Genomic DNA, 9629 nt, shown 5'->3' on the forward strand with positions numbered 1-9629 from the left:
CTCGTAATCTTTTGGGCTTACATCATTACAGTCTCCTCTCCAACTCCTTCCCTAGACGTTTCTCCATATTCTGTCCCAACGAAACTTTAACCACCTCGCCCTGTCAGACCAAGAAATCAGCTCAGAGCACTACCAACCTCCTAACTTAAACGACATACTGCTTTTTCTCTCCGTGGCACAGTTCCTTTACGCCCTCAAATTCAAACAGTTTGGTTCGAGGCCCTCAATCCCCTCTAAATATCCTACATTCTTGCAAAACAGTCTCCCGAAAAACATCATCACATACAATATTACTCAGCTCCTAATCATAAAAAATAGACTTTTATCTGTTTAAGAAATCCCCAAGAGAACCATCGCTATTTTAGATTACCCTTTGATTGGTCTTTATTCGTGATCGGTCACCTGTATTTCAAGCAGAGAACACACGTTCTTACAAACTGGTCCTGAAGTGCGATTGACTTACTAAAGTCATAAGTTTTGTAATGCACAGAAGCAAGTGTTCACAAAAATATAAGCTGGAGGCGCCGGGTATCGATCCCGGTACCTCTCACATGCTAAGCGAGCGCTCTACCATCTGAGCTACGCCCCCAGATATAGGACAACGACCTCACATTAAGCCGAACTGCTACGTGCCACACTTTCTCCGTTGCGTGTGGAGCCAGTTGGCCGTGTCGGTGGGGTGGTGGAGCAACTGGAAGGCAGAACGCAGGACTGGACAGCAGCAGAAGCCGTCCACTCACGTCGCTCTGTAGATTACGTCAGGTCCACAATGCTTTCTGTCCCACACATCAGTAATGACGATGTCTTCAAGTATGTGGATCGTGTCATAAAAGGAGAATACGGACTACAACTTGTAAGGGTACAGATTTCGGTACTGTACTAGACTGACGGAATCTAATCTTAAGCTACTTTGCTACAGCGCAGCCCCATAGTTCTAGGAGGGCAGATTGGTGCCTAGAGATGGTTTGGCGCGAAGGACTGAGTCAGTCGCGCCAGAGCCATCACGCTAGCAGGACGCGTACATGAGTGAGAGAAGCGATCGTGGTCAAAGGAACAATTTTGAAGCAAAGGATTAATATCGTGTCGGGGGAGTTATTATGTGATTAAATAACGATCGTACAGTAATAAATCGGCCATGGTAACGTGATAGATGAGTGGCAGCAATTACAGTGTGCGATCAGACGAAATAGGGACGTAATTTTTTAATTTAAAATGAAGTAAATTGTATCGTACAAAAATGTTCACCTCCTAGTTATTATTAGAATTTTTGGAACGGAATGAGTCATAGAACGGTGTGGTAGAGTAGATAGTGCAAGTGTCGTAAGCGCATGGTCAGAATTTAGTTATTGGCACATGTACCTTGGGAGTGAGTTCACACTCCAAAAGTGGCTACATATGAATTTCCGACGCCTAATTTTCCAGCCAATCAGACTGCAGCAAATAACTCAAAAAATAGTATCGAGTGGCGACTTACAAACTAACAAAATAAAAAAATAAAAAGCAGTAGCGTAATGTTCCTTACACAGACTTAAGTGAAATGATCCTCGTGGTTGTAGAATAACTGGAAAACCTTAATCATATTTTTGTTTAGGAGGTAATAACAAAACTGACACAAAAAGTGTAAATGTATCATGCACTCAGGTTGCGGCGGGGCAGGGTCGTTCGGTGGTTCTTTTTGTCTCCTTTACTCTCTGTCACTTTCATCGAAAAGGTCACCTACCTCTATATTTCTTCCTTCCTACGTCCCATCACTCTGCAGTAGTAGATACACGCTAGACAGTGTAAAGGAGCGTTGATGAAACAACTACGAATACCTACCACACAGAGGCCGTAACTCAAGTTGAAAATCAGTTCCTGTAAGTTCATTTTCACAAATTTCGGGAGGTAGAAGCATGCAGTTTAAGTGCAGTAAGCATTTGGAAATTCTATTAACGTATTTTTATTCAAAAGGAAGCACATGAAATGGCTATCAAGTCCGTATTTAATAATACAAATGCTTTATCATTCCAAGTTCACTGTTTATCCAGCAGCGTGAAAGCAACTAGAATTCCTGCAAATCGGTCCCGATTATTAGCGAGTTGACCAATCGGTCGTTTCAGTGGTCTTCTATGTCAGAAGTGCTCGCCAAAGTATTCCATAAAGAATATGCCACGCGGAATTGTCTCTATGCCCAAAAGATCACACGCTTATAAAACTTCAACTAATTACTTCCGAAACATCACACTTCCCACAAAATGTTCGTAACTTAAACCGCTTTAGTCACGACGTGTTCTATCTGAAATGACCTCACTAGCTCTTCATTTTACACATTATTTTCGCGGAGACATCTAGCGTGGTGTTACTAGGGAACAGGTTAGCGAGCGACTCTCTCGATGCTCCTCTCCTCTCTGCCTATTTAATTATCTGCGCGCGGGAATCGCCTAATTCTGATTGGCTATTGATCTGAATGACCAATCAGAACCATCCTTCCAGATCATCCTTGCTAGCCAACCACTAATCAGATAGTCATTGACGTAATTACAATTTCAATTTTTAATGTATTGTTTAATAAAATAGAGCGAAATGCAAAATATTCTTTAAATTAATGTAGAAACTTATTCCGCTTCAGACTTTTATTCTAGCTGCTCTCTTACAAAAGCAAACACATTGACATACGTCATCAGCTCGTGGTTACAACACAATTTTCCCACCGTTCAATTTTATAAGGTTTTACATAAAATGACATTAAGTTTTAGTGAATGATTTTTTATATTACATAACGTAGAGTAATTAAAATTTTGAAAATAAATTTCCAATTAAGTGATTTTATATACTGTGAGCTTTGTTATGACTACAGATGATATGAAAGACATTTGGTTATTATTACTAACTGAGTTTTGAAACATAAGTGTCGGTTTTAGGACATTTAAGTAATTTTCTCAATCTCCGTTACTGTAATACATAAAAATCTGAAATTGACAGGATCCTTAACTTAATAATAAAAGATTGTGTACCAAGTTTGAACAAAATCGGATGATAATTACTGTGGTTTATCTAGATTCGTAGGGGGTATGGATTTGCGTACCGACTGAATGTCACGGCTAGTAACGTCAGCTGCGCTTAAGTCAGAGCGAAGAAAAAACATAGCTATTCCGAAGCCACCGTGCTACACGGCTGCGTGTCTTACTGCATCGAATGTTATTTCGTAATACGAGGTGCATTCAAGTTCTAAGGCCTCCAATTTTTTTTCTAATTAACTACTCATCCGAAATCGATGAAACTGGCGTTACTTCTCGACGTAATCGCCCTGCAGACGTACACATTTTTCACAACGCTGACGCCATGATTCCATGGCAGCGGCGAAGGCTTCTTTAGGAGTCTGTTTTGACCACTGGGAAATCGCTGAGGCAATAGCATCACGGCTGGTGAATGTGCGGCCACGGAGAGTGTCTTTCATTGTTGGAAAAAGCCAAAAGTCACTAGGAGCGAGGTCAGGTGAGTAGGGAGCATGAGGAATCACTTGAAAGTTGTTATCACGAAGAAACTGTTGCGTAACGTTAGCTCGATGTGCGGGTGCGTTGTCTTGGTGAAACAGCACATGCGCACCCCTTCCCGGACGTTTTTGTGGCAGTGCAGGAATGAATTTGTTCTTCAAAACATTTTCGTAGGATGCACCTGTTACCGTAGTGCCCTTTGGAACGCAATGGGTAAGGATTACGCCCTCGCTGTCCCATAACATGGACACCATCATTTTTTCAGCACTGGCGGTTACCCGAAATTTTTTTGGTGGCGGTGAATCTGTGTGTTTCCATTGAGCTGACTGGCACTTTCTTTCTGGATTGAAAAATGGCATCCACGTCTCATCCATTGTCACAACCGACGAAAAGAAAGTCCCATTCATGCTGTCGTTGCGTGTCAACATTGCTTGGCAACATGCCACACAGGCAGCCATGTGGTCGTCCGTCAGCATTCGTGGCACCCACCTGGATGACACTTTTCGCATTTTCAGGTCGTCATGCAGGATTGTGTGCACAGAACCCACAGAAATGCCAACTCTGGAGGCGATCTGTTCAACAGTCATTCGGCGATCCCCCAAAACAATTCTCTCCACTTTCTCGATCATGTCGTCAGACCAGCTTGTGCGAGCCTGAGGTTGTTTCGGTTTGTTGTCACACGATGTTCTGCCTTCATTAAACTGTCGCACCCACGAACGCACTTTCGACACATACATAGCTCCATCACTACATGTCTCCTTCAACTGTAGATGAATTTCAATTGGTTTCACACCACGCAAATTCAGAAAACGAATGATTGCACGCTGTTAAAGTAAGGAAAACGTCGCCATTTTAAGTATTTAAAACAGTTCTCATTCTCGCCGCTGCCGGTAAAATTCCATCTGCCGTACGGTGCTCCCATCTCTGTGACTTATTGACAATGAACGCGGCCTCATTTTAAAACAATGTGCATGTTTCTATCTCTTTCCAGTCCGGAGAAAAAAAATCGGAGGCCTTAGAACTTGAATGCACCTCGTAACTTGCTACGTTACAAGATGGATATGATAAATGTTATGAAATTGTAGTCAAGCATCACTAAACAGAAAATCAGTTTACAACGTCTATTACCACTGATCACATTACACGGCCACAAGACGTATGTGTTACTATGTTGTTGGGACCACGTCGTTATGAATAAAAGCGTGCAGACATCACGGTGTGAAGTTTTACGGGTCTCGGATGTAGTCCTGTGATATTATATCCAAAGCTGCTTGCATCTGAGCGCACAGTTCCTGCACGTTGGTGGATTTAGATGGTGTCCTGATGGCAAACTCCATGGTATCCACATATTGTCGTTCATTGAGAGATGGTACGATGAGGCTGGTCATGGCAGAGCATTCACAGCTACAAGGTACGCTGGGGGATGTGGCAGCAGTATTAGGACGAGCATTGCCGTGTAGAAATAAGGCATGTGCTTGGGGATCACCATAGGTAGAGCCACTGTTTGCAAGACGTCTCCCAGATGCCATGCGCCCGTCATGGAGCCCATTAGGGACACTAACGGTGAACGGGCACCATATGACATCGCTTCCCACACCTTGAAATCAAGCTGACGGACGTGTGACGTGAGACCACAAACCGCTCTTTGTGGCGCTCTGCACTGCGTCTCCAGACAGAGAGCCGGCGGTCGTCGTCCCTGAGACAAAAGCGGAACTCGTCAGTCATGACCGTTGGATCTGTTCACGCGTGGCAGACAATCTGTCAGTCGTCCTGTCTTTTCGTGCAAGTGAGACGTTCTAACCCTCAAGTGCATGCGTGCCTTCCTGTATCCACTTCCATCAACAACGGACAAAGGTAGTGTCTGTCTCTCGAACCCGTCTAGTTGTGCAGGCTGCTGTCATACGTATCGCCTAAGAATTGTGCACATTCACGTGATGCTGGCCAGCACGGTCGTTTGGGGCTCTCTTAAATCAACCAATCGGCGACGTCATGGCACCTCTCACGCTCCCTGGGTGCGTGTCCGACAGTGCAAAGGTAATTATTGGCATAGCGGATGGCGTGCAACATAACCACCAAGTTTCCAGTGGATCGGTTGGATTCTTCTGGATGCAGCTCTTTTTATGACGATCATTGTATTAATTATAAACAAGTTGTTTCGTATTACCGGCTTTGAGGGTAGTAGAAGGGACTTTGTACATAGTTTTGATAAGAAATCCATCTGCGGAAATGTTCCGTTTGGATGTAAAGTATATATGAACATCGGATCACCTTCAAATCTTCCGCTTCGCAGTACGCTGTTAGTGTAGGGAATGAGCTCTGACTTGCGTGTCTACAAGACTGCTCCTCGTAGCGACTCGGATGTTCGTTGCAGAAGGTACATCCGCGACGCACTCTTTCATACACGCGAAATGCAAATCCTGATTCGCGTCCGTGGAGCACCACAGTCGACCATCCTAGTTGCGAAAGTGCCAGTTTATCGCAAGCAATGTTACAGTAGGACTGAGGCGATCCGGGAAACGTTCCCGTATTTGCAGTGTAGCGCTTTATAATTACGTATTTTACCGTGGAGCGAAAGATTTTAAAGTTATCCGAAAACGTATTTCTATATCCAGACAGTAAGTTTCGCAACATACGATATGAAATTTTGATAAAGTCGCCTCTAAAGTTCTTAGAACCCTGTAACAGGAGTTGCGAAGCACCCTTTATGCTTTAAGTATCTGTACAGAGTAATTCGTCAGTGGAATAGGACGAGTAAGCGACTTCATGCTTCGCGGTCAGAAACAGTTTGAAGAGCTTCTAATGGTGTTGCAGGAAGACTGTGATGAGAAGTAATTGCTAAGAATAAAATTCGTTACGCTATGCCGTTTCTGAGTTAATTAGCAGTGAAGTTATTGAATCAAGCCATTGCGCGCACAAATTCAAGTGGCCCGCCAGATATAATTAGTGTCAGCTGTTCTCATAGCGTATATGGTAGCGCAGGAGACTGCTCACGATTTCGCTTGCGTTCGTTCCTTACTACCGTTCCACGTCCAATTTTTGTGTCGTTTTCTTGTTCGCTTTTAGGAAACCACAGGAGTAACACGTTTGGCAACACCGTTTCTGGTGCGCCCCTTGAACTTGCGCGCTCAACAGCCTGACTGGCTAACTTCAGTGCTAATTAACTCGGAAACGGCGCAACGTATCGAATTTTTTCTTAACTATTATTTCTCAGCACAACCTACCCCGCGAGCACATTACAAGCTTTTCAGACTGTCTCTGACCACTCTATTTATTTGCATTGCCTTCTCTGTTTTTATAAAGAGAGGATGTTTCTTTCATAAAAAATATGCTTCTTTTTTCAGCGTAGTCCACTATTAGGTCAACACGTCTTGCTCAGTGCTCAGTGGGACTCTGGAAATCCTTCAAAAAACAATTTAGGGCTGCCATTTCTCTTCTTTTAACTCAAACAGCTTTCCAGCACGTTACTTTGTGCGGGAATGTGCCAAAATATGACGAATAAATTAATGCTCCAACAAATCATGCTTGAAATTCCTCGGTTTCTCATTGCCTAAACACATTTCATAACCCGTAACTTCAGTAAATGGTATTTCCTGATGACATATCAGCCTGCAACCAGACACCCATTCGTCACTCATTGCTACCCAGCCGAGGATGGTGAACTACCGAGTCCAGAAGCCACCACTCAGCTTCGCCACCCATCGCAGTGAGCATCCATCCCCGGCCATTACAGAACGTATGCGTCACTACACACAATGTTCGCATTACCGACAAGTGTCCGAAAGTTACAGGACCTTGGAGCACGGTCTGTGAATGAGGACATGTACTCTTCTACCTGCGTTCGCTTAGACAGCGCGAATCTGAAAGTGTAAGCTTCTTCCACTGCCTATATTTTGAAATGTATACCATCGCAAGATGTTGTTTGACCATTGTTAAACAAAAGGTTGACTTTCATGTTCGAAAGTTGCTTCATATAGTATTCTGATGTAAAGCTAGCCACAGAAAACAATTCATCGAGGCGTCTCATGAAATGTGGCTAGTCTGACCTCCAAGGTGGTGGCGTTAATCAACGCCGTTACCTTCAGTCCCTAATGCGCCGATACATTTAGACCCAACTTTATGTGCCTGACGCTGCCCTTTCATGTTGGAGGACATCTGAAATTCTTTGTGTACGGTGGAAGGTGACTGAAATTCTTACCACTAAAAAGAAGAAATCGCTAGAGAATCAAGAACGTTCTCGATACAGCAGCAGTACAGAATGTTTTAGTGCCGTTGCGTTGGCACTGACTTCCTTGCTCCTGGATGGAAGTTCCATGTCTTTTTTTATTTATTTATTAGATTATGTACTTATTTATTTTGAAGATGATGTACGAGTACATGACAGATCCCCCGTAGAGTAGGTTGATTTGTGTCAAGCTGTAAAACCCATAGTTAAGCTAAACACCCCAAACACAATTAGTCCGTTTGAATCTGAGTTCGACTGACGTATTAAACTGATTTTCAGAAGTTAAGTAACGGATGGCAGTATCCAAACGTGCCTTGCCCCTTTTTAAGGAAATCGACGTGAAGCACGTTTCTAACCTGCAAACACAGTGACGGTACAGCTAAACTGCCTGACAGTTTCTCGAACAGGAACCCAAGGAAAGAAACCGTTTGATGTACCCTCGAAAGCACCCTATTCCACCCCGCACACACACACGTGAATTGAGCTAAAGGTTAATCTTTGGATACAACTGACCAGCAAAGGATATACGACAATCACAACACTGAGAAGAATCAAATTTCACGCAATAATCTGAATTTATTGTGCTCCAAAAGTTTACATTTACGTTAGCAGACATACATTTTGCACTGACACTAGTCGTGAAAAGATTTCAAAATGAATATTTTTGCAGATTGCATATGGGGTTGAGAGGAGTGGCAAAAAGAAATGCGAGCAATGATGGTGTCAGCGGAATATGATGGGGTCTCACCTAGCCTTTACTGCGTAGCGTAGGCTGTAAAATCTGCACGTGTAGCTGCAGACCGCAGGACGCCGTTTCATCTTCCGATCACGTAAATTGCGAAGGTAATTCACGCTTGCCGAACGATAAACGTCACAGTCTATATCAGAGGTTGTTACCACTCCTCTCAGCGCTTGCATGAATCACTACAAGATTTTCGCCAACATAGTATCAACCGCAATGGACATCTTACTACGCAATGACTACACGACGCGGACGTTTCGTGTGCTCCAGAAAACTGTTAGAAGTGAGAGTGAGTGATCTTGCTGGGACTTTTTTAAAAAATTGATCCCAGCAAGGAATAGTACACCATCGTGATATGCTCTTTTTTGTTGCCATCGTAAAAGGAAGAACCTTAGGAAACTGGACTAATTTTACAATCGGATTCCGAGGGAACTCTGCAGATCTTCTGGGCTGCCGTTGTATAGCTGGCTTTGGCCACGAGCTACCTCCTAGCAGAGATATCATTGAGCACAAGGCGTCAACCTCCGTACAAAGGAACCTACTTAACGGTCAGAGCTATCTTGCTGAAAATTAATAATTATAAATAGAAAGATATTACATCTTACTAAAATCATCCAAAAACATTCTGTACCCTACTAATAACAAGATCTAATACATGTGTCCCTCTCGTCTCCGGAACACACAGATCATCGTCGTATGTATTCAGTATTTAGGTATTGTCTATAAGAACTTACTTGCGAAACTAAAATCACAGTTCGTTTCAGTTAAGTGTCCTCGTATTTTGTTCATAAAGTTACACTGAAAGCAGCACACTGTTTGGGTGTCACGCTACTCACTGTTCAAATGATTACAATATGGTACACGCAGACCGACAATGAAAGGTGTAAGAAATAACTGACGGCATAGTCATGTAAGAAGGAGTAGATGGAACAGTGCATTAAACACTGATGATTGAAAGGCCTTGTGCAGGATGAGTCCTTTACTGAACTCTGAACATAAGAAAATGCGAAACAAATTTCTCAGCAAATTTTCGCTGTTCTAAAATTAATGTATGTGACTGTGTGCGTCGACTTGATTCTGTGGAAGACACATTTGGCATGATTTCAGGCCAGACGTCACATCAGAATGAAGTCGGTGTCCTTGCACAATGATAGGCGAGTTCGATTTAACGTTCCATAAAGATTATTATCCA

General features: G+C 43.2%; 1 non-coding gene across 1 annotated transcript; it reads right to left on the reverse strand.

Moving 5' to 3' along the window:
- Positions 1-516: 516 nt before the first annotated feature.
- Positions 517-589, reverse strand: Trnaa-agc (transfer RNA alanine (anticodon AGC)). Its single transcript has one exon. It is a non-coding gene; the product is annotated as a tRNA-Ala (tRNA).
- Between the last annotated feature and the right edge of the window lie 9040 nt (positions 590-9629).

This window comes from Schistocerca serialis, chromosome 1, assembly GCF_023864345.2.
Source record: "Schistocerca serialis cubense isolate TAMUIC-IGC-003099 chromosome 1, iqSchSeri2.2, whole genome shotgun sequence".
NCBI lineage: Eukaryota > Metazoa > Arthropoda > Insecta > Orthoptera > Acrididae > Schistocerca > Schistocerca serialis.